This window comes from Salvelinus alpinus, chromosome 8 (assembly GCF_045679555.1).
Source record: "Salvelinus alpinus chromosome 8, SLU_Salpinus.1, whole genome shotgun sequence".
In the NCBI taxonomy this organism is placed as follows: domain Eukaryota; kingdom Metazoa; phylum Chordata; class Actinopteri; order Salmoniformes; family Salmonidae; genus Salvelinus; species Salvelinus alpinus.
In genome coordinates, this window is record NC_092093.1 from 40,499,994 (window position 1) to 40,525,784 (window position 25,791).

Sequence of the window (25,791 nt, forward strand, 5' to 3'; positions counted from 1 at the left end):
ATCATGTAGATGTATATCATGAACAGACTAGGTCTACACTGCTCCTACATGGTGTAACAATACATCATCAAATCAAATCAAATTGTATTTGTCACATACACATGGTTAGCAGATGTTAATGCAAGTGTAGTGAAATGCTTGTGCTTCTAGTTCCGACAATGCAGTAATAACCAACGAGTAATCTAACCTAACAATTCCACAACTACTACCTTATACACACAAGTGTAAAGGGATAAAAAATATGTACATAAAGATATATGAATGAGTGATGGTACAGAACATAGGCAAGATGCAGTAGATGGTATAGAGTACAGTATATACATATGAGATGAGTAATGTAGGGTATATAAACATAAAGTGGCATAGTTTAAAGTGGCTAGTGATACATGTATTACAAAAAGATGGCAAGATGCAGTAGATGATATAGAGTACAGTATATACATATACATATGAGATGAGTAATGTAGGGTATGTAAACATTATATTAAGTGGCATTGTTGAAAGTGGCTAGTGATACATTTTTACATACATTTCCATAAATTCCCATTATTAAAGTGGCTGGAGTTGAGTCAGTATGTTGGCAGCAGCCACTAAATGTTAGTGGTGGCTGTTTAACAGTCTGATGGCCTTGAGATAGAAGCTATTTTTCAGTCTCTCGGTCCCTGCTTTGATGCACCTGTACTGACCTCGCCTTCTGGATGATAGCGGGGTGAACAGGCAGTGGCTCGGGTGGTTGTTGTCCTTGATGATCTTTATGGCCTTCCTGTGACATCGGGTGGTGTAGGTGTCCTGGAGGGCAGGTAGTTTGCCCCCGGTGATGCGTTGTGCAGACCTCACTACCCTCTGGAGAGCCTTACGGTTGTGGGCGGAGCAGTTGCCGTACCAGGCGGTGATACAGCCCGACAGGATGCTCTCGATTGTGCATCTGTAGAAGTTTGTGAGTGCTTTTGGTGACAAGCCGAATTTCTTCAGCCTCCTGAGGTTGAAGAGGCGCTGCTGCGCCTTCTTCACAACGCTGTCTGTGTGGGTGGACCAATTCAGTTTGTCCGTGATGTGTACGCCGAGGAACTTAAAACTTACTACCCTCTCCACTACTGTCCCGTCGATGTGGATAGGGGGGTGCTCCCTCTGCTGTTTCCTGAAGTCCACAATCATCTCCTTTGTTTTGTTGACGTTGAGTGTGAGGTTATTTTCCTGACACCACACTCCGAGGGCCCTCACCTCCTCCCTGTAGGCCGTCTCGTCGTTGCAGATGTATTGCTGGCTTTCTTGTTTTCAAAGGTTTGGGGTCACTTAGAAATGTCCTTGTTTTTGAAAGAAAAGCAAATCTTTTGTAAACAGTGTGCTGGCTTTCTTGTTCTTTAACAAAGCTTTTGTAAACAGTGTTTTATCACGTAGCAATTCAACCATGAAGGCCTGATTCACACAGTATCTGAACAGTTGATGTTGAGATGTGTCTGTTAGTTGAACTCTGTGAAGCATTTATTTGGGCTGCAATCTGAGGTGCAGTTAACTCTAATGAACATATCTTCTGCAGCAGAGGTAATTTTGGGTCTTCCTTTCCTGTTGCAATCCTCATGAGAGCCACCCATACCTTGTCACAACACAACTGATTGGCTCAAACGCATTAAGAAGGAAAGAAATTCCACAAATTAACATTTAACAAGGCACACCTGTTAATTGAAATTAATTCCAGGTGACTACCTCATGAAGCTGGTTGAGAGAAAGCAAAGCTGTCATCAAGGCAAAGGGTGACTGCTTTGAAGAATCTCAAATATAAAATATATTTTGATTTGTTTTACCTTTTTTTGGTTACTACATGATTCCATATGTGTTATTTCATCGTTTTGATGTCTTCACTATTATTCTACAATGTAGAAAATAGTACAAATAAAGAAAAACCCTTGAATGAGTAGGTGTGTCCAAACGTTTGACTGGTACTGGATGTAAATGTGATATTTCAGTTGTTGTTTTTGTTACATTTGAAATATCTATAAAAACCTGTTTTTTCTTTGTCATTATGGGGTATTGTGATGTCATTATGGGGTATTGTGATGTCATTATGCGGTATTGTGATGTCATTATGGGGTATTGTGTGTAGATTGATGAGGGAAAAAGTCTATTTAATTAATTTTAGGAAAAAGGCTGTAACGTAACAAAATGTGTAAAAAGTGAAGGGGTCTGCATACTTTCTGAATGCACTGTATATATAGGGACAGTACTTAGTGACATCACTTCCTGAAACAGGAGGTACAAATATATAACATCGGTTCACAATATCAACATTCAATGTATCAAAATATATGACCACGCTGGAAGTGGAAACGCCAGCCCAGCCACAATCCTAGAGGTTCACTGATGATCAACCTCCTCCTTCACATCTGACTCCTGATGATCAACCTCCTCCTTCACATTTGACTCCTGATGATCAACCTCCTCCTTCACATCTGACTCCTGATGATCAACCTCCTCCTTCACATCTGACTCCTGATGATCAACCTCCTCCTTTACATCTGACTCCTGATGATCAACCTCCTCCTTCACATCTGACTCCTGATGATCAACCTCCTCCTTCACACCTGACTCCTGATGATCAACCTCCTCCTTCACATCTGACTCCTGATGATCAACCTCCTCCTTCACACCTGACTCCTGATGATCAACCTCCTCCTTCACATCTGACTCCTGATGATCAACCTCCTCCTTCACATCTGACTCCAGTGATCAATCCAGAGCGGTTTCTTTTTTGGGGAATCCCGATGGACGACGTCATCCAATAGGCCGTCATCACCACCACCGCCCATAGGTTAATTGTCATTTAGGTTATCAATGGGAAGAGCATTAGCAATATGTCCTGTCTGGTAACTTGTCTCGTTCAATAGATTTACATTGGCAGGTGTAAAAAAACAAACAAATATACATCCTCCTCAACTGCGTTACCCACTCCAGTCAGCAGATGGCGATGTTGGGATTTAAGGCAATGCTGCTAGTGTGACGTATAATCTAGTGGACGGAACGCTTCTTTCAACAGCAGCAACAGTTAGTTAGCCACCTCGGTAGCTTGCTAGCCAAAATAGCCGAACCAATAAAGCTCTTTAGACGCTTTAGTGTATATTAGCCACTGTGTTTTAAACCCACTTCTGTCGTCTAGTTAGTTATCCGATTTAATTTCATATTTACGGTGCTGTTGTTTTTAGTCAGCTAGCGGGCTGGTTAAGTTAGCATTAGCCTAGCTAGCTAACATCTCCGACCATGAGCTCACTAACTTACTCTCCTCCTGTTAAAGAAGAGAAGGTCTGCTGGACAGAGAAAGAAGCTCTCATGAAAGAGGAGGAGAAAGAGGATGCTGTTTCAATACAAAAACAAGTAGAGGGTGAGGCTGTTACCGTGAAAGAAGAAGAGAAAGACGTTACAGTGAAAGAAGAGGAAGACGCGTTCAGAGTGAAAGAGGAGGACGTCTCAGTGAAACAAGAGGAGGTTGCAGTTTTTGGAGTGAAAGAGGAGGAGGGGGAGTTGACTGTCACATCGAAGAAGGAAGAAGAGGAGGAAACTGGATATCTGGGCCGGGTTTCCGAAGGGCATCTACCTCTTGCCGCTCAGATCCCTTTAGCGGGATCATTTTCGTCTACATACGGTGAATTGCAGAGCGCCAAATTCAAATTAAATGACTAAAAATATAAAATTTTCATGAAATCACAAGTGCAATACACCAAAACACAGCTTAACTTGTTGTTAATCCAGCCGGCGTGTCAGATTTCAAAAAGGCTTTACAGTGAAAGCAAACCATACGATTATGTGTGGACAGCTCTCAGCAGACAGAACATTACAAACAGCTAGCAGCAAAGTAGATTGGTCAAGAAAGTCAGAAAAGCAATCAAATTAATCACTTAACTTTGATGATCTTCGTATGTTTGCACTCACGAGACTCCCAGTTACACAATAAATGTTCGTTTTGTTCGATAAAGATTCTCTTTATATCCAAAAACCTCCATTTGGTTGGCGCGTTTTGTTCAGTAATCCACAGGCTCGTGCGGTCACGACGGGCAGACGAAATTCCAAATAGTATCCGTAAAGTTCGTAGAAACATGTCAAACGTTTTTTATCATCAATCCTCAGGTTGTTTTTACAATAAATAATCGATACTATTTCAACCGGACGGTAGCCTTTTCAATAGAAGAGAGAAAGAAAAGGTCTCGCTCCCGGCGCGCACGCGCGGATGCACAACTCTGAGTAGATCTAGCTATCCACTGACGCGATGTGATCATTCTCTGGCTAAATCAATTAGCCTTTTAAAATGATTATCTTGGATTAGCTAACACAACGTGCCATTGGAACACAGGAGTGATGGTTGCTGATAATGGGCCTCTGTACATAAAAAATCTGCAATTTCCAGCTACAATAGTCATTTACAACATTAAAAATGTCTACACTGTATTTCTGATCAATTTGATGTTATTTTAATGGACAAAAAAAATGGATTTTCTTTCAAAAACAAGGACATTTCTATGTGACCCCAAACTTTTGTTACACCATGTAGGAGCAGTATAGTGTTAGGATTTATGTTTATGCACTATAACCCGCTACCATATTGTTTGAAGATGAATATTGTTTTGTTACACACACACACAAACAATACAGATGTGTAGGTGTGTAAAGACTGATCAACATAGAGGGACAGGCTATACAGGCTGTGGTCAATCTGGAGAGGGGAGGGGTGCATATCTCTAAGCCAACCAGGGAGGGTAGAGCACTGGACAATACCATATTAGGAACTGTTTGAGTGTAGAATCGACGGAGACACAAGACGGATCTAATCTACCCAACAACCAGATGCGGACAGAGGAGAGCACCATGGGACTTGGACAATGAGTACATTCCACAGTTCTCTGTTCTACCCTGCGCGGAGATACAGTGAACCCGTATATACAAAAATTGCATTTACCATTTATCGCATGAGTTTAATTAAAATACTTAAAGTATATTCGGTGACTCTGAATCACATTTTGTCCTGATACCAGATTTGAACTGACGCAAATCTCTATCAATAGACCTAGTCTGTTCATTATATACATCTACATGAAGTATTGTTACACCATGTAGGAGCAGTATAGACCTAGTTTGTTCATTATATATATCTACATGATGTATTGTTACACCATGTAGGAGCAGTATAGACCTAGTCTGTTCATTATATACATCTACATGACGTATTGTTACACCATGTAGGAGCAGTATAGACCTAGTCTGTTCATTATATATATCTACATCATGTATTGTTACACCATGTAGGAGCAGTATAGACCTACCGTAGCTAGCTACTTATTTAGATTTAGTTTGACTTAATGAAACTGTCTTAAATGTGCTGTAGTAAAAAAAACAAATATTCGCACTAATCAATCAACACATTTAGGTCTTTGTATGTATCAATATAATAATATTATTTAATTAAATCCATTTAAAATAATCTTTGTCTGAAAATAAAATATGATCATCAACTGCGTTTCCCACTCCAGTCTGCAAACGGCGATGTGCGTCTTTCAGGCGATGCTGCTAGCGTGACGTATAATCTAGTGGACGGTTCTTCATAAACAGCTCGTCAACCACCTCCGTAGCTTGCTAGCCAACATAGCCGAAAGATTCAAGCTATTTATACGACTGCGTTGCCCACTCCAGTCAGCAGACGGCGATGTGCGTCTTTTAGGTTCAGGCGATGCTGCCAGTGTGACGTATAATCTAGTGGACGGGACGCTCCTTCAACAACAACAACAGGTAGTCAGACACCTCGGTAGCTTTCTAGCAAACATAGCTACAACATTCACTCTCTTTACACTGGTTTGGTGTATATTAGTCGCTGTGTATTAAACACACTTATGTTGTATGTACTTGTTGGCCCATTTAATTATATATTTACGTTGTTTGTCAGCTAGCTAGTTTGCTAAGTTCGCTTAGAACTAAGCTAGTCGCTAATGCTAACTAGCTAACATCTCCGACCATGAGTTCACTAAGCTACTCTCCTCCTGCTAAAGAAGAGGTGGTCTGCTGGACGAAGAAAGAAACTCTCGTCAAAGAGGAGGAGGCAGAGAAGGATGGTACAATACAAAAACAAGTAGAGGATGAGGTTGTTACCGTGAAAGAAGAAGAGAAAGACGTTTCAGTGAAAGAAGAGGAAGAGGCGTTCAGAGTGAAAGAGGAGGCTGTTACAGTAAAAGAAGAGGAAGAGAAAGAGGATGCCGTTTTTGGAGTGAAAGAGGGGGGGGAGATGACTGTCACATTGGAGGAAGAAGAGGAGGTTGGAGATCTGTTTAATACCAGTAAGTACCGTCTCTGCAGTCGTTGAACCAATATGGAGTAAAGGGGTTCTACACTTTAATGTTGTTCTGTAGGAATGGCTGAAGCTACACTGTAACGTGTAGAACATCAAGAGTGGACCATCAACAAAACGTTAACAATTGATCAAATGCATCCAATGACAATGCCTGAAATACTGTAGTCCTCAATATATCCTATTATATTAGCCCAATATGTAGTCTTAAAGGGGCAATTAGCAGTTGTTACATCCATTTTGGGACTTACACATTAATGATATGTACCCATCTGTTTCTTAAAGAATTCACTTATAAATGCCTCATGAGCTTAGTTCAACTGTCGTAACCCATCAGATCCCAAAATGTAAGCTTTTTTTTACTCCAATGTTTGTCAGTAAATATAAACAAACACTGTATATCCTCAAAACATGGTTAAAACTAGAATGTTGATGTCATGGATGGTTGCATTTCTCCAGCCCCATCCCTCAACTTTTTACCAAAACGGGCAGGGAGTACGCTTTGTTATTGTTTCTACTGCTGATTGCTGCCCCCGTTACTCCTCAAGGTTCAAGGACTGTATGTTATTTTCAGAGGTAGACTGGCTCTGGCAGGTATAGTCAAATAATCCACCTAAATGTGAATCGATTCTCAATTGCGATACGTTTCTAGAAAGATAAATTGCTGTAATTTCATATCACATCAAAATAATTTCACACAATACTTTCATATCACATCAAAATAGGTAACCAGTCGCGATGCCCCAAAAGGTTAACCAAATTAGTTTCTCGTCATTTCTCCTTCCGTCAGGCTTCTTTTTCTTATTTGGACTTTATATGGCGGTTGGCAACCAACTTTAAGGTGTATTACCACCATCAACTGGACTGGAGTGTGGACCTCAGTTCATCTTTTAATCACCCACGTGGGTGTATACCAAGACAGTCATGAAGAGGGCACAACAAAACCTTTTCCCCCTCAGGAGACTGAAAAGATTTGGCATGGGTCCCCAGATCCTCAAAAGGTAATACAGCTGCACCATCAAGAGCATCCTGACCGGTTGCATCACCGCCTGGTATGGCAACTGCTCGGCATCTGAACGTAAGGCGCTACAGAGGGTAGTGCGAACGGCCCAGTACATAACTGTGGCCAAGCTTCCTACCATCCAGGACCTATTTAATGGGCAGTATCAGAGGAAAGCCCACAAAATTGTCAGAGACTCCAGTCACCCTAGTCATAGACTGTTTTCTCTGCTACCGCACGGCAAGCGGTACCGGAGTGCCAAGTCTAGGACCCAAAGCCTCCTCAACAGCTTCTACCCCCAAGCCATAAGACTGCTGAACAATTCATAAAATCGCCTACCGGACAATTTACATTGACCCACCCCCCTCCTTTTTGTGCACTGCTGCTACTCGCTGGTGGTTTGTTACCTATGCATAGTCACTATGCCCCCACCTTCATGTACAGATTACCTCAACTAGCCTGTACCCCCGCACACTGACTCGGTACCGGTGCCCCCTGTATATAGCCTCCACACTGACTCGGTACCAGTGCCCCCTGTATATACCCTCGTTATTGTTATTCTCATTGTGTTACTTTTTATTATTACTTTTTATTTTAGTCTACTTGGTAAACATTTTCTTCTTCTTGAACTGCGCTGTTGGTTAAGGGCTTGTAAGTAAAGCATTTCACGGTAAAGTCTAAGGTGGTGTCTTGACGGAATTGTAAAAAACGGTTTGTCATAAAACACTATATATACAGTGGGGAGAACAAGTATTTGATACACTGCCGATTTTGCAGGTTTTCCTACTTACAAAGCATGTAGAGGTCTGTAATTTTTTATCATAGGTATACTTCAACTGTGAGAGACAGAATCTAAAACAAAAATCCAGAAAATCACATTGTATGATTTTTAAGTAATTAATTAGCATTTTATTGCATGACATAAGTTTTTGATACATCAGAACTTAATATTTGGTACAGAAACCTTTGTTTGCAATTACAGAGATCATATGTTTCCTGTAGTTCTTGACCAGGTTTACACACAGCAGGGATTTTGGCCCACTCCTCCATACAGACCTTCTCCAGATCCTTCAGGTTTCAGGGCTGTCGCTGGGCAATACAGACTTTCAGCTCCCTCCAAAGATTTTCTATTTGGTTCAGGTCTGGAGACTGGCTAGGCCACTCCAGGACCTTGAGATGCATCTTACGGAGCCACTCCTTAGTTGCCCTGGCTGTGTGTTTCGGGTCGTTGTCATGCTGGAAGACCCAGCCACGACCCATCTTCAATGCTCTTACTGAGGGAAGGGTGTTGTTGGCCAAGATCTCGCAATACATGGCCCCATCCATCCTCCCCTCAATACGGTGCAGTTGTCCTGTCCCCTTTGCAGAAAAGCATCCCCAAAGAATGATGTTTCCACCTCCATGCTCACGGTTGGGATGGTGTTCTTGGGGTTGTACTCATCCTTCTTCTTCCTCCAAACACGGCGAGTGGAGTTTAGACCAAAAAGCTCTATTTTTGTCTCATCAGACCACATGACCTTCTCCCATTCTTCCTCTGGATCATCCAGATGGTCATTGGCAAACTTCAGACGGGCCTGGACATGTGCTGGCTTGAGTAGGGGGACCTTGCATGCGCTGCAGGATTTTAATCCATGACGGCGTAGTGTGTTACTAATGGTTTTCTTTGAGACTGTGGTCCCAGCTCTCTTCAGGTCATTGACCAGGTCCTGCCGTGTAGTTCTGGGCTGATCCCTCACCTTCCTCGTGATCATTGATGCCCCACGAGGTGAGATCTTGCATGGAGCCCCAGACCGAGGGCGTTTGACCGTCATCTTGAACTTCTTCCATTTTCTAATAATTGCGCCAACAGTTGTTGCCTTCTCACCAAGCTACTTGCCTATTGTCCTGTAGCCCATCCCAGCCTTGTGCAGGTCTACATTTTTATCCCTGATGTCCTTACACAGCTCTCTGGTCTTGGCCATTGTGGAGAGGTTGGAGTCTGTTTGATTGAGTGTGTGGACAGGTGTCTTTTTATACAGGTAACGAGTTCAAACAGGTGCAGTTAATACAGGTAATGAGTGGAGAACAGGAGGGCTTCTTAAAGAAAAACTAACAGGTCTGTGAGAGCCGGAATTCTAACTGGTTGGTAGGTGATCAAATACTTATGTCATGCAATAAAGTGCAAATTAATTACTTAAAAATCATACAATGTGATGTTCTGGATTTTTGTTTCGATTCCGTCTCTCACAGTTGAAGTGTACCTATGATAAAAATGACAGACCTCTACATGCTTTGTAAGTAGGAAAACCTGCAAAATAGGCAGTGTATCAAATACTTCTTCTCCCCACTGTATATATATATTTTTTAGATGTTGCTGACACCACTCCCCAGAGGTGTCTCATTATTGGGATTCATTGCTGATTCCTACCTGTAGCTCACTATGAGGTGTCTAGTGATACAGGTTAACGGCCCTGTTGGAGATTGGTGGTTGGTAGCGGAGTCGAGGGAACAAGCAGGGTTGGACATGTCCATGTTATTATCCCACACACAGTCTCTGTGGTTCATATGAACCCCCATTCCTGGGAATTAGATTTGATTTCAAATCGCCCCTGTCTGTTACCACAGAAGGGTTCCTTCTGTCCCATTCCCAGCTAGGTTACGAGGCGCTTTGTCGCCAGTACCTATGGCTGGGTGATAGGGGAAACCTCCATGCTTATTATAGAAAAAGTAATTAGGGGAAAACTATTTAGTAAACTGAAATAAAATAACAAACCTGTTTGAAAAATGAAAACTATTCCAAAACTAAAATATCCTAAAATAATTACCAGCATGAATTATGTTCCGTTTGAATAATTTATATCTTAACTTTGGACAAAAATAGAATTGGGTTTTAAATATTTTTTATGTGTTTTTAAATCTTCTGAACCTGGTGGCTGGTAAATTCTGCCATGGGATGGCAATGTTTCAAATAGACCTAGTGTCATGTTCTGACCTTAGAGGACGAGAATCGTTACACCTAGCTTGTGTATCACTATCACTTGCTATCACCAGAAATACTTTAAGAAATTAGGATATCGGAAACTCCTTTCAATTCGTATTAACAGCTGAAACAAAAGAACATTGGCTTTAATTACCCTACGTGAACAAGAAGCACAACATTACAAATATTTTCAGAAATGTGAGATAATTAACTTGTTCTCTGTAATATCGTATAGCTTTGCAATCGTAACATTACGTACTTTCAAGGAAAATAGGCATGTTTCTCGACTTATACCCTGACTTTAAAAAGGGATTTTCATGAGAATTAGGAACTACGTGTAACAGCATGACAATGTGAAGGCGATTGGTCGACCGTCCCTTGGACGGGCGTTATATACACTTTGACATTTTCTGGTATAGTTTTTATTTGAAAACGTTTTTGTTTACTTGCCTGCCTATTGAATTTGGAGTGCACTGTACTGTTCATCTCTGAAACTCACGGAGATAATCCCTTTGATACAGCAGTAGCAATACAGGGATATAACATCTACAGAATAGTTCCCACACACAATCATAGTCATAGAATCATAGTTTTACATTGCAGCTACAATCACAAATAGCACCGAAGCGGCAAGAATAATTACAGAGAGCAACGTGAAATACCTAAATACTCATCATAAAACATTTATGAAAAATACATGGTGTACAGCAAATGAAAGATAAACATCTTGTGAATCCAGCCAATATTTCCGATTTTTTAAAGTGTTTTACAGCGAAAACACAATATAGCATTATATTAGCTTACCACAATAGCCAAACACACAACCGCATTTATCAGCAGCAAGAGGTAGCGATCGCAAAAAAACAGCAAAAGATATAAAATTATTCACTAACCATGACAAACTTCATCAGATGACAGTCCTATAACATCAGGTTATACAATACACTTATGTTTTGTTCGAAAATGTGCATATTTAGAGCTGAAATCCGTGGTTATACATTGTGAAAATGTAGCAACTTTTTCCCAGAATCTCCGGATATATTTCTGACACTCACCTAATCTGACCAAATAACTCATCATAAACTTTACTAAAAAATACATGTTGGATAGCAAATGAAAGATACACTAGTTCTTAATGCAATCGCCGTGTTAGATTTTTAAAAATAACTTTACCATAACAAACAGCTTACGTTATAGCGAGACAGCGCCCACAATAAGGGCAGAAAATAGGACTAAACATTTTCCACAGAAATACGAAATAACATCATAAATGGTTCCTACTTTTGCTGAGCTTCCATCAAAATCTTGTACAAGGAGTCCTTGGTCCAGAATAATCGTTGTTTGGTTTTAGAATGTCCTCTTCTCCTGTCGAATTAGCAACCATAGCTAGCCATGTGGCACAAACGTGTCCAACTTCACCTGACGCAAAGAAATGAACATTCCAAAACTCGCAATAAACCTTCAATAAACTGATACAACTCGGTTGAAAAAACCTACTTTATGATGTTTTTCTAGTATGTATCAAATAAAAACAAAGCCGGAGATATTAGCCGTCTATACCGAAAGCTTTTCAGAAGCCAATGCTGATGTCCTTCCCGCGCCTTGGTAGACAAAGGATATTGTGGGCACGTCATTCCAAGAGCTCTTGTTCGACCTCAGATCAAGCTAGACACCCCATTCCACCTTCCACTGCCTGGTGACATCTAGTGGAAGGCGTATAACGTGCATGTATATCCATAGATTTCAAGCAATTGAATAGGAAAGCCCTGGAACAGAGCCTCGATTTCAGATTTTTCACTTCCTTTCAGGAAGTTTGCTGCAAAATGAGTTCTGTTTTACTCACAGATATAATTCAAACGGTTTTAGAAACTTGAGAGTGTTTTCTATCCAATAGTAATAATAATATGCATATTGTACGAGCTAGAATAGAGTACGAGGCAGTTTAATTTGGGCACGATTTTTTACAAAGTGAAAATAGCGCCCCCCTATTGAGAAAAGGCTAAGGTCCCGAGCACTCTGGAGCAGGTCTTTCATCAAGGATCTCTCTGCACTTTGTCCGTTCATATTTCCCTGTATCCTGACTAGTCTCCCAGTCCCTGCTGCTGAAAAACATCCCCACAGCATGATGCTGCCACCACTATGCTTCACCGTAGGGATAGTGCCAGGTTTCCTCCAGACGTGACGCTTGGCATTCAGGCCAATGAGTTCAATCTTGGTTTCATCAGACCAGAGACTCTTGTTTCTCATGGTCAGAGAGTCCTTTAGGTGCCTTTTGTCAAACTCCAAGCAGGCTGTCATGTGCCTTTTACTGAGGAGTGGTTTCCGTCTGGCCACTCTACCATAAAGGTCTGATTGGTGGAGTGCTGCAGAGATGGTTGTCCTTCTGGACGGTTCTCCCATCTCCACAGAGGAACTCTGGAGCTCTGTCAGAGTGACCATCGGGTTCTTGGTCACCTTTCTGACCAAGGCCCTTCTCCCCCAATCGCTCAGTTTGGCCAGGTGGCCAGCTCTAGGAAGAGTATTCCATTTAAGAATGATGGAGGCCACTGTGTTCTTGGGGACCTTCAATGCTGCAGATTTGTTTTTGGTACCCTTCCCCAGATCTGTGCCAACACAATCCTGTCTCGGAGCTCTACGGACAATTCCTTCGACCTCATTGCTTGGTTTTTGCTCTGACATGCACTGTCAACTTTGGGACCTTATATAGACAGGTGTGTGCCTTCCAAATCATGTCCAATCAATTGAATTTACCATAGGTGGACTCCGAACAAGTTGTAGATACATCTCAAGGATGATTCATGGAAACAGGATGCACCTGAAAGCAATTTCGAGTCTCATAGCAAAGGGTCTGTTTTATCTGTTTTCACTTTTTCATTATTGTGTGTAGATGAATAAGAATTCTATTTTGTTTTTATCCATAACAAAAAAAAAGCTGTAACGTATCAAAATGTGGAAAAAGGGAAGGGGTCTGAACTTTCTGAATGAACTATGTTTTATTTAATAAAAATAAAAAAATGTAACCTTTATTTAACTCCCAATCACGGCCGGTTGTGACACAGCCTGGACTCGAACCGTGGTGTCTGTAGGGAAGCCTCAAGCACTGAGATGCAGTGTCTTAGACCGCTGCGCCACTCAGGAGCCCCAAAATCATGTTCTAGTGCTGTACCCAACTAAAATAAATCTTGGTCAACCAAGAGTCGTCTGTTCTTTCTACCAATCGATTGGTTGAAATGTTATGTGTATTTTACCATATATAGACACACCTTTTGTGTTTTAATAAAATCAACTATATGTACTGAACTTGTCTGATGCTTTAAGCACGCTGTTTGATCAAATAATGAAGACACACAAATGACTCGAGGGAGCCAGAGATCAAGATAACCTAACCAGAAGAGAGAGAAATTCTGCCGTTATGCACCTGAAGTTTCCGGTAATGGGCTACACCAGCGGATCGGCAACCTTTTCCATTTGGAGTGCCAAGTTATCTTACCATTTCTACCAATCTGCGTGCCAGTTCGGATTTTCATATGCATATTTTCGTGGAACATTTTCATTTAATTTATAATAGTATCTCAAATTCATTGTCTATGATTAATCTACATTCTATCTAAATGAAAATGATACAAATCTAAAAGTAACTTTTATTGCCATTGCCAACTATGTAAAAATAGCCTACACAAAGCCAACAAATAAAAACATTGCAGCCTGCAGGTAGAAAATATCCTATAAATCACATTTTCTGCACATGGCCTGTCTACAATGATCTTGAAACATTGTATCAACTATCAACTGGGTCCTCTGAAACTTGCAACATTGTATAAAATATTCTAGGCGCTCAGTTTCCCAGTTCGGGACAGACACAGCTGTCGGCTATTTGTGCAAAGGATAAGAATTAATCAGGTGTTTTGTGACATTTCCACTGGATCAGAGCATTACATTTTTCCCTTTCATGCCGAGTGGTTATCGAAAGGGTGAGAGCTGTTTTACGAAAATACCTTGAGGAACTATTGTCATACGCAATTGATTTTGATTAGACTTTGTTTACTTGCTGTTTGAGGCGAAGAAAAATGTATTTGAGAAGCTCCACAACTAATTAGTGGTGCAGCGTTAAGACACTGAGAAATACTATCAGACATCCCCAAATGGGCACATTTATAGGGCTAAATTTGTGTGCAGGCCAGGTAGACTAGTCCTACTTCTATATGCATAATTAGGTGTGCGTCCTTACTCAATATTGACAGGAGTGTTTCAAACAAAAGACAACTAATAATTTGACAACTGACGCATCTTGCGGGTTCAGGTCTGGGTGGTCTGCCAGGGGCCGTTTCATTTAGTATCCGTTTGGGTCGGCATGGGGAATGATTGTATTTTCCCATAGTATGTTTTACCGAAGTTGACCAACTGAAAGGGAGTGTAACTTTATGACTGTTGGAAACGGGCTAAACTTTGAACATTGAGATATTAAAGACATGATAGATCAGACACAGAGTATATAAAGGAGTGAGTTCTGTAGAAAGACACTCACGACGCCAGGTCAGCGGAGTCAATCACCACCTTCCGGAGACACCTGAAACCCCACCTCTTTAAGGAATACCTAGGATAGGATAAAGTAATCCTTCTAACCCCCCCCCCCCCCCTTAAAAGAGTTAGATGTACTATTGTAAAGTGGTTGTTCCACTGGATATCATAAGGTGAATGCACCAATTTGTAAATCGCTCTGGATAAGAGCGTCTGCTAAATGACTTAAATGACTTAAAGACAGTGTGGCTGTGGAATGTGCTGGCTGGACGGGAGGAGATCACAGGATTGCTTTAGGGGAAGCAGATGGACATCTGTGGATTAGGAGAAGGAGGGGTTGAGGTCAGGTCAGATCCCCTGAAGGGAGTAGTAAGAGTTTAGTATCCTGTTACCCTCTTCCTGTCGAACCAGAAGATGTAAGGATTGGAGAGAAGGAGTGTCCAAAGTGGGGTATATATACTTGTGATGGTGAGAACATGTTTTTGTCTGAATTACAGCTGTAACGACCCTTTGGGAAGAATTAAACTTGGTTAAGCTTCTCTAGTGTCTGTGAGTTATTTACTCTGAAAAATTAGAACCTAACACTATAATTACTGTTCCCCGAAGGAGGGAAACGAGGTGCAACACTTGTTTGGCCCCACCCCTTCCTGGGTCGCTGAAGAGCCGTATTAAATTTAAGGAAGAAAACCGAGCCTCACACTCATCACCTGCGGGGCTTCCAGCGAGGCGTGAATTTAATAGTATGTTGTACCTAGTTTCCCTCCTTCAGGGAACAGTAGTTATAGTCATAATGTTACGCTTGTCATATGATGAACTTCAACTTAAATACGGGATCTTGCTGTTGGACAGTTTTTTTCTATTCTGAAATGCACTCGAACTACGTATCATTTAGTGGCTCCTTATGTTACGCTGGGAAAATAGTTTTCTTGGGCACAGAAATACTAAATAATTTCAGAGTTTGCTAAATCCAATGGTTTTTAACTGAGTCATCTTGTAATCCAAGATGGCGTAGCAGTAAGACTTTTTTGTTGTAAATGTTATGTTTGTTTTGGTCTTTTTTTGTATATATTGCAATATATTTCAATCTCTTTTCCATTTTTTAATTAAATATACCTTCCGGCAACCCGCCTCACCCAATGTGATACGGATCTGCTATTTTTTTAGACCTTATAGTTAGAACCTCCATCAGCAGCTAGCCATCAGAAGCTAACCAGCTAATTAGCTACTAGCTATTTAGTCATTGTTTACCACTGCTGGCAGTCTTTACCTTTTAGCTCAGACACCAGCCGCTTTTAGCCTGGATAATACCTGCCAGTCTGCACAGCGTGATATCAACCCTGAGCATATCGGACTGTTTTTCTCCACTACATCACCGTATTCCTGCCGTAAGCTCTGGACCATTACACCAGTGGCCCAGCCTCGAAGCTAGCCTGAGACAGGCCCATGTCCTGGCCTGCTCAGTGGACCCTATGATCACTCGGCTACACAGCTGATGCCTCCCAGACTCTTCACTAAGACGACTAGAAGCCACTACATCACCGGATTCCTGCCGTAAATTCTGGACCTTTGCACCGGATTGGCTATAGTGGCCAGGGAAGCTGATATGGTAGTCTTTACTACACTGGCCTTTGTCCTGAAGCTAGCACCAGTTAGCCTCGAGCCAGGCGCATCTCCCGGCCAGTGTAGTAAAGACTACCATATCAGCTTCCCTGTTTCATATATTGCTGTTCACTGGACCCTATGATCACTTGGCTACATAGCTGATGCCTGCTGGACTGTTCATTAATCACGGTACTCCATTTAGTTTATTTTGTTTATCTGTCGGGCTCAGCCTTGAACTCAGGCCCTGTGTAGTTAATTGACCCTCTCTGCCCATTCATCGCCATTTTACCTGTTGTTGTTGTCTTAGCTGATTAACTGTTGTTGTCTTAGCTAGCTCTCCCAATCAACACCTGTGATTGCTTTATGCCTCGCTTTATGTCTCTCTAATGTCAATATGCCTTGTATACTGTTGTTTAGGGTAGTTATCATTGTTTTATTTTACTGCGGAGCCCCTAGTCCCACTCAACATGCCTCAGAGAACTCTTTTGTCCCACCTCCCACACATGCGGTGACCTCACCTAGCATAACTGGTGCCTCCAGAGATGCAACCTCTCTTATCGTCACTCAATGCCTAGGTTTACCTCTACTGTATTCGCACCCTACCATACCCCTGTCTGTACATTATGCCTTGAATCTATCCTACCACGCCTAGAAATCTTCTCTTTTTATTCTATGTTCACAACGCACTAGACGACCAGTTCTGATAGCCTTTGGCCATACCCTCATCCTACTCCTCTGTTCCTCTGGTGTTGTAGAGGTTAACCCAGGCCCTGTGTGTCCCCAGGCGCTCTCATTGGTTGACTTCTGTAACCGTAAAAGCCTTGGTTTCATGCATGTTAACATCAGAAGCCTCCTCCCTAAGTTTGTTTTACTCACTACTTTAGCACACTCCGCCAACCTTGATGTCCTTGCCATGTCTGAATCCTGGCTTTGGAAGGCCACCAAAAATTCTGAAACTTCCATCCCCAACTACAACATTTTCTGTCAAAATGAGAGGAGTTGCAATCTACTGCAGAGATGGCCTGCAAATAGTTCTGTCATACTTTCCAGGTCTTAGCCCAAACAGTTGGAGCTTCTAATTTTAAAAATGAATCTCTCCAGAAATAAGTCTCTCACTGTTGCCGCCTGTTACAGACCCCCCTCAGCTCCCAGCGGTGCCCTGGACACCATATGTGAATTGATTGCCCCCCATCTATCTTCAGAGTTCGTTCTGTTAGGTGACCTAAACTGGGATATGCTTAACACCCTGGCCGTCCTACAATCCAAGCTAGATGCCCTCAATCTCACACAAATTATCAAGGAACCCACCAGGTACAACCCTAAATCCGTAAACATGGGCACCCTCATAGATATTATCCTGACCAACTTGCCCTCCAAATACACCTCTGCTGTTTTCAATCAGGATCTCAGCGATCACTGCCTCGTTGCCTGCATCCGTTATGGGTCTGCGGTCAAACGACCACCCCTCATCACTGTCAAACGCTCCCTAAAACACTTCTGCAAGCAGGCCTTTCTAATCGACCTGGCCGGGTATCCTGGAAGGAGATATTGACCTCATCCCGTCAGTAGAGGATGCCTGGTTGTTTTTTAAAAGTAATTTCCTCACCATCTTAAATAAGCATGCCCCTTTCAAAAAATGTAGAACTAAGAACAGATATAGCCCTTGGTTCACTCCAGACCTGACTGCCCTCGACCAGCACAAAAACATCCTGTGGCATACTGCACTAGCATCGAATAGTCCCCGCGATATGCATATTTTCAGAGAAGTCAGGAACCAATACACACAGTCCGTTAGGAAAGCAAAGGCTAGCTCTTTCAAACAGAAATTTGCATCCTGTAGCTAGCTCTAAATCCAAAAAGTTTTTGGACACTGTAAAGTCCATGGAGAATAAGAGCACCTCCTTCCAGCTGCCCACTGCACTGAGGCTAGGAAACACTGTCACCACCGATAACTCCACGATAATTGAGAATTTCAATTAGCATTTCTCTACGGCTGGCCATGCTTTCCTCCTGGCTACCCCAAACCTGGCCAACAGCTCCCCACCCCCCGCAGCTACTTGCCCAAGCCTCCCCAGCTTCTCCTTCACCCAAATCCAGATAGCTAATGTTCTGAAAGAGATGCAATACCTGGACCCGTACAAATCAGCTAGGCTAGACAATCTGGACCCTCTCTTTCTAAAATGATCTGCCGCCATTGTGGCAACCCCTATTACTAGTCTGTTCAACCTCTCTTTCGTATCGTCTGAGATTCCTAAAGATTGTAAAGCTGCCGCGGTCATCCCCCTCTTCAAAGGGGGTGACACTCTAGACCCAAACTGTTACAGACCTACAGTGGGGAGAATAAGTATTTGATACACTACCGATTTTGCAGGTTTTCCTACTTACAAAGCATGTAGAGGTCTGTAATTTTTATCATAGGTATCAAATCCAGAAAATCACATTGTATGATTTTAAAGTAATTAAATTGCATTTTATTGCATGACATAAGTATTTGATACATCAGAAAAGCAGAACTTAATATTTGGTACAGAAACCTTTGTTTGCAATTACAGAGATCATACGTTTCCTGTAGTTCTTGACCAGGTTTGCACACACTGCAACAGGGATTTTGGCACACTCCTCCATACAGACCTTCTCCAGATCCTTCAGGTTTCGGGGCTGTCGCTGGGCAATACGGACTTTCTAGGCCACTCCAGGACCTTGAGATGCTTCTTACGGAGCCACTCCTTAGTTGCCCTGGCTGTGTGTTTCGGGTCGTTGTCATACTGGAAGACCCAGCCACGACCCATCTTCAATGCTCTTACTGAGGGAAGGAGGTTGTTGGCCAAGATCTCGTGATACATGGCCCCATCCATCCTTCCCTCAATACGGTGCAGTTGTCCTGTCCCCTTTGCAGAAAAGCATCCCCAAAGAATGATGTTTCCACCTCCATGCTTCAAGGTTGGGATGGTGTTCTTGGGGTTGTACTCATCCTTCTTCTTCCTCCAAACACGGCGAGTGGAGTTTAGACCAAAAAGCTCTATTTTTGTCTCATCAGACCACATGACCTTCTCCCATTCCTCCTCTGGATCATCCAGATGGTCATTGGCAAACTGCAGACGGGCCTGGACATGTGCTGGCTTGAGCAGGGGGACCTTGCGTGCGCTGCAGGATTTTAATCCATGACGGTGTAGTGTGTTACTAATGGTTTTCTTTGAGACTGTGGTCCCAGCTCTCTTCAGGTCATTGACCAGGTCCTGCCGTGTAGTTCTGGGCTGATCCCTCACCTTCCTCATGATCATTGATGCCCCACGAGGTGAGATCTTGCATGGAGCCCCAGACCGAGGGTGATTGACCGTCATCTTGAACTTCTTCCATTTTCTAATAATTGCGCCAACAGTTGTTGCCTTCTCACCAAGCTGCTTGCCTATTGTCCTGTAGCCCATCCCAGCCTTGTGCAGGTCTACATTTTTATCCATGATGTCCTTACACAGCTCTCTGGTCTTGGCCATTGTGGAGAGGTTGGAGTCTGTTTGATTGAGTGTGTGGACAGGTGTCTTTTTATACAGGTAACGAGTTCAAACAGGTGCAGTTAATACAGGTAATGAGTGGAGAACAGGAGGGCTTCTTAAAGAAAAACTAACAGGTCTGTGAGAGCCGGAATTCTAACTGGTTGGTAGGTGATCAAATACTTATGTCATGCAATAAAGTGCAAATTAATTACTTAAAAATCATACAATGTGATGTTCTGGATTTTTGTTTCGATTCCGTCTCTCACAGTTGAAGTGTACCTATGATAAAAATGACAGACCTCTACATGCTTTGTAAGTAGGAAAACCTGCAAAATTGGCAGTGTATCAAATACTTGTTCTCCCCACTGTATATCCATCATGCCCTGCCTTTCTTAAATATTCAAAAGCCAAGTTAACAAACAGGTCACTGACCATTTTGAATCTCACCGTACCTTCTCCGCTGTGCAATCCGGTTTCCGAGCTGGTCACGGGTGCACCTCATCCACGCTCAAGGTACTAAACGATATCATAACCGCCATCGATAAAAGACAGTACTGTGCAGCCGTCTTCATCGACCTGGCCAAAGCTTTCGACTCTGTCAATCACCGTATTCTTATCGGCAGACTCAACAGCCTTGGTTTCTCAAATGGCTGACTCGCCTGGTTCACCAACTACTTCTCAGATAGAGTTCAGTGTGTCAAATCAGAGGTCCTGTTGTCCAGACCTCTGGCAGTCTCTATGGGGGTATCACAGGGTTCAATTCTCGGACCGACTCTTTTCTCTGTATATACCAACGATGTTGGACTTTCTGCGGGTGATTCCTTGATCCACCTCTACGCAGACGACACTATTCTGTATATATCTGGGCCTTCTTTGGACACTGTGTTAACAAACCTCCAAACAAGCTTCAATGCCATTCAATGCAATACTAATCTCCTTCTGTGGCCACCAACTGCTCTTAAACGCTAGTAAAATTAAATGCATGCTCTTCAACCGATCTTGCCTGTACCCGCCGCCTGACTAGCATCACTACTCTGGACGATTCTGAATTAGTTATTTGTTGTTGTCCACATATTCTAAGTGTCTGGTTAGACTGTAAACTCTCCTTCCAGACTCATATTAAGCATCTCCAACCCAAAATGAAATCTAGAATCGGCTTCCTATTTCGCAACAAAGCCTCCTTCACTCACGCTGCCAAATTTACCCTCGTAAAACTGACTATCATGCCGATCCTTGACTTTGGCGATGTCATTTTCAAAATAGCCTCCAACACTCTACTCAGCAAACTGGATGCAGTCTAGCACAGTGCCATCCGTTTTGTCACCAAAGCCCCATATACCACCCACCACTGCGACCTGTATGCTCTCGTCGGCTGGCCCTCGCTACATATTCGTCGCCAAACCCGCTGGCTCCAGGTCATCTATAAGTCTTTGCTAGGCCCCCTTAACTTGGCTCACTGGTCACCATAGCAACACCCACCCATAGCACTCGCTCCAGGAGGTATATCTGACTGGTCATCCCCAAAGCCAGCACCTGCTTTGGCCACCTTTCCTTCCAGCTCTCTGCTGCCAATGACTGGAACGAATTGCAAAAATTGCTGAAGTTGGAGACTTATATCTCCCTCACTAACTTTAAGGATCAGCTATCTGAGCAGCTTTCCGATCGCTGCAGCTGTACACAGCCCATCTGTAAATAGCCCATCCAACTGCCTACCTCATCCCCATGTTTTTATTTACTTTTTTTGCACATCATCATCTGCACATCTATCACTCCAGTGTTAATTTGCTAAATTGTAATTACTTCACTACTATGGCCTATTTATTGCCTTTCCTCCTTACTCCATTTGCACACACTGTATATAGATTTTTCTATTGTGTTATTGACTGTACTTTTGTTTATCCCACATGTAACTCTGTGTTGTTTTTGTCGCACTGCTTTGCTTTATCTTGGCCAGGTCGCAGTTGTAAATGAGAACTTGTTCTCAACTGGCCACCTGGTTAAATAAAGGTGGGAAAAAAAATCTTAACTTTTTTGACAGCACCCAAATGGATTAATGGGGTTCTTCAATAATTACACAATTCTTAATACTGTAGCGAACATTATTTTAAGCAGGACATTGAAACGAGCCTTACAATTATAATCCAAAGTAGTGTCAAATACACTCATAAGCAACCTGGAAATGGAGGTTACTCCCCTGAGGTTTCCCCCAATCACATTCAGAATACATTGTGAAAAACTAAAATCTTTGCTCAACATTTTTGCTCCAGGCAGATATACTATGTCCATAACTATCGGTTTCCTCATTAGCAGGGAGGTGTTTCTGCAATCAAATTGTGTTTGTTAAACACAGAAAGGGGCCTATAGTGGAGACTAAAAGTCGTCTGGTACACTGCTTAGGATTTCAACAACTTTAACTTATTTCTAACCTACAATCATCAATTTTACTACTAATGTGAAAACAAGACAAAATATGACTATTCCTGCTCATTTTAAGACAATTGTCAAATAATTTCAATATAATAATATAATAATTACGCTCTGGGCATCACCTTTTACCTCAAATGAACAATGGATTTCTGCTGTTGTGGCCCTTTAACCATCTGTCTGACTTTGTCATTCACACAGGAGAGACACGGGACTATCGTGGATCCTCTGGGGAGCCTCAACAATATCATGATGCTGATGAGGCAGAGAAGAGTCTCTCCAGATCAGAACTCCTCAAGAAACACCAGCAGAGACCCACAGGGAAGATATCTAACTGCTGCTCTGATTGTGGGTTATATTTCTCAATACCAAGTTCACTAAAAGAACACCTGAGAACACACACAGGAGAGAAATCTTATAGCTGTGGTCAATGTGGGAAAAGTTTTGCCTCATCTAGCAATCTGACTCTACACCAGAGTATACACACAGGAGGGAAACCTTATAGCTGTGGTCAATGTGGGAATGGTTTTGCCTCATCTAGCAATCTGACTCGACACCAGAGAATACACACAGGAGAGGAATCTTATATCTGTGTTCAATGTGGGAAGAGTTTTGATCGCTATAGCTATCTGACTAAACACCAGAGAACACACACAGGAGAGAAATATTATAGCTGTGACCAGGGATAATCTGATAAAAGATCTCTGATCAAATATCAGAAAATGCATACATGAAATTAATGAATTAATGTCACAAAATGGAATGTTTTAATATTGTAGTAGGAGTATTTTAATAATGTCACAATGTAGAACCCTAATTGTTTGCCCCTTTATCAATTGATTTCAACATAATATGGATATTAGCCTCAGAGGCAAAATCCAGGCTCTGAAACAGAAGAGTACTATTTAAGAGATTTAACAAAAAGTGACTAACAAAAAAGGGTTACGTTACACTTGAATCAAAATGTAGCTAGCTGTTTTCTACAAATTGTCCTCTAACCAGTGATGTACACATTCCCAGATTCCGTGTGGTTTTTGAGCTGCTAGTTTTAACAGGACGTGCAGAAGCATGACTCAAATCACCTCATATTTCAAACATTCAGCCTGACAAAAGATACATGTTTTATTATTCCATGCCTCACCATTAAGTTAATTATTGCCAATACAAATTAACAAAGGGGTGTACATTTGGTTTTATATTTCATATTTACAATTAATGTAACATTTAGTAATCAATGATTTATGCAACCAACTGACCATTTTTTGGTACAATTATATTGAGAATGTTCCCTGATATTCTAAAAGCAGGATAACATTCTCAATGTGCCAAATGTACTAGAGCATGACATTGGGGACTGGACCCCGATCCAACAACATGCCTATCGAGTGAACCCTGAAAAGAGAGAGAAGCTGAGGTGGAAAGTTACTACAGATATTGCCGGAGTTTCCTCTTGAAACCAGACATGTCCGTGGTAAGGACAACTTGGTTGCTGATTGTCTCAAGGGTGAGCAGTCGACAATATTTGCGTTTAGCCAGTGCGTTGCCATGGATCACAATTTATTTTGACTGCACGATTTTCCTGTGTGTGCCTGAGTGGAAATTAACTTTCATACAGCCACAAGGGGTGAGAAATTGCACCAATATCAGTGGACAATTTGCACTAATGTAAATAAACATAGATGATGGAACATATTCCCTTTTGCTGACGTGATGAACCGCTAAGGGGACATAAATATTTACCATCTAAACCATATGTGACCTCTCACCTCTCTGGCTTTAGAAGTGTTCTTCCTAACCAGTCCCTCAACAGCTCTCTGACTGAGCTCCACCCTCACTGGGTCTTCAGAGGAGAGGAAGGCTGAGGAGGGATGGAAGGATGAATGGATCAGTCAGTCAATAAAGTGTAGAGCTGCTGTCTGACAAAATCACTATTTTAGTAGTTCATTAAAGTATATTGATTTATTTAGGGGGGGCTAATTAATATTTTAGGCATAGCGGCATATGAAAATAAAATAAACATTTTACTCAACTGTGTTACCCACTCCAGTCAGCAGATGACGGTGTGAGACTTTAAGGCAATGCTGCTAGTGTGACGTATAATCTAGTGGACGGAACGTTTCTTTCAACAGCAGCAACAGTTTAGTCAGCCACCTCGGTAGCTTGCTAGCCAAAATAGACGAACCAATAAAGCTCTTTAGATGCTTTAGTGTATATTAGCCACTGTGTTTTAAACCCACTTCTGTCATCTAGTTAGTTATCCGATGTAATTTTATATTTACGGTGTTGTTATTAGTCAGCTAGCGGACGGGATAAGTTAGCATTAGCTTAGCTAGCTAACATCTCCGACCATGAGCTCACTAAGCTACTCTCCTCCTGCTAAAGAAGAGGAGATCTGCTGGACGGAGAAAGAAGCTCTTGTGAAAGAGGAGGACGAAGAGAAGGATATCACAGTAAAACAAGAAGTAGAGAGTGAGGCCGTTACTGTGGAAGAAGAGAAAGACGCGTTCAGAGTGAAAGAGGAGGAGGATGTTACAGTAAAAGGAGAGGAGGATGCAGTTTATGGAGTGAAAGAGGAGGAGATGACTGTTACATCGAAAAAGGAGGAGGACGAAACTGGATATCTGGGCACGGTTTCCCAAACACATCTTAAGGCATCCAATGGATGGTTTTGAGAAACCGTTCCCTGATTAACACTAGTAAGTACTGTCTTAAAAACAGAGGCACAAACTCTGCAGTTGTTGAACTGATGTGTGGTGTTAAAGCAGAAATCTGCAATTGCTACATCCATATTGTGACTTTCAAATTATTTATTTATAGCCATTGATTCTTGAAGAATATAACACATGCCTCATGAGCTTAGTTCAACTGTTGTACCCCATCAGTACCCCAAATAAGCATTTTTTACTCTAATGTTTAGAAACAATGTAGATCAACACTGTCAACAGCCTCAACAGCCTCAACATGGTTAAAACTATAATGCTGATATCATGGATGGTCAGTCTTTGCATCCATAGGTCTGTCTATGAATTTTGAAAGTAGTTACATTTCTCCAACCCCATGATCATCTTATTACCAAAACAGTGGTGTAATGACTGGGTTGTGTGTTTTTTTTAACAGCAACAAAATGGCTGCCCAGAGACTTGGTTTGGTTAACAGCTGAGGGATGGGGGAAGGAGAAGTGTAACCGCTCTCAAATTCATAGAGAAAGCTATTGTAGCAACCGTAACCCAACACCTAGCGCCCTCGTCAAGAAGTTCAGAAATCTTGGCGTAACAGTTACAAGGTGTTGGCTTGACAGTCGCTGGACCCAGGTTTGAGTTCAGCTCAGGGCTACCCCCTGAATTCACTACACTATGAATACAACGACTGGCCATCCATAAGGTCAAAATTATCGTTTTAAACAGATTTTGAGGCTGTATAATATTCTATAATTGCCAGTGAAGATTTCCTGTGGGGGCAAATTATTAGAGCTGTT

At 42.0% G+C, this 25,791-nt stretch overlaps 1 long non-coding RNA gene across 1 annotated transcript; it reads left to right on the forward strand.

Moving 5' to 3' along the window:
- The first annotated feature begins 5,581 nt into the window (after positions 1-5,581).
- On the forward strand, positions 5,582-24,805 carry LOC139583124 (uncharacterized). Its single transcript, XR_011676487.1, has 2 exons — positions 5,582-6,311; positions 22,518-24,805. It is a non-coding gene; the product is annotated as an uncharacterized lncRNA (long non-coding RNA).
- Positions 24,806-25,791: the final 986 nt, after the last annotated feature.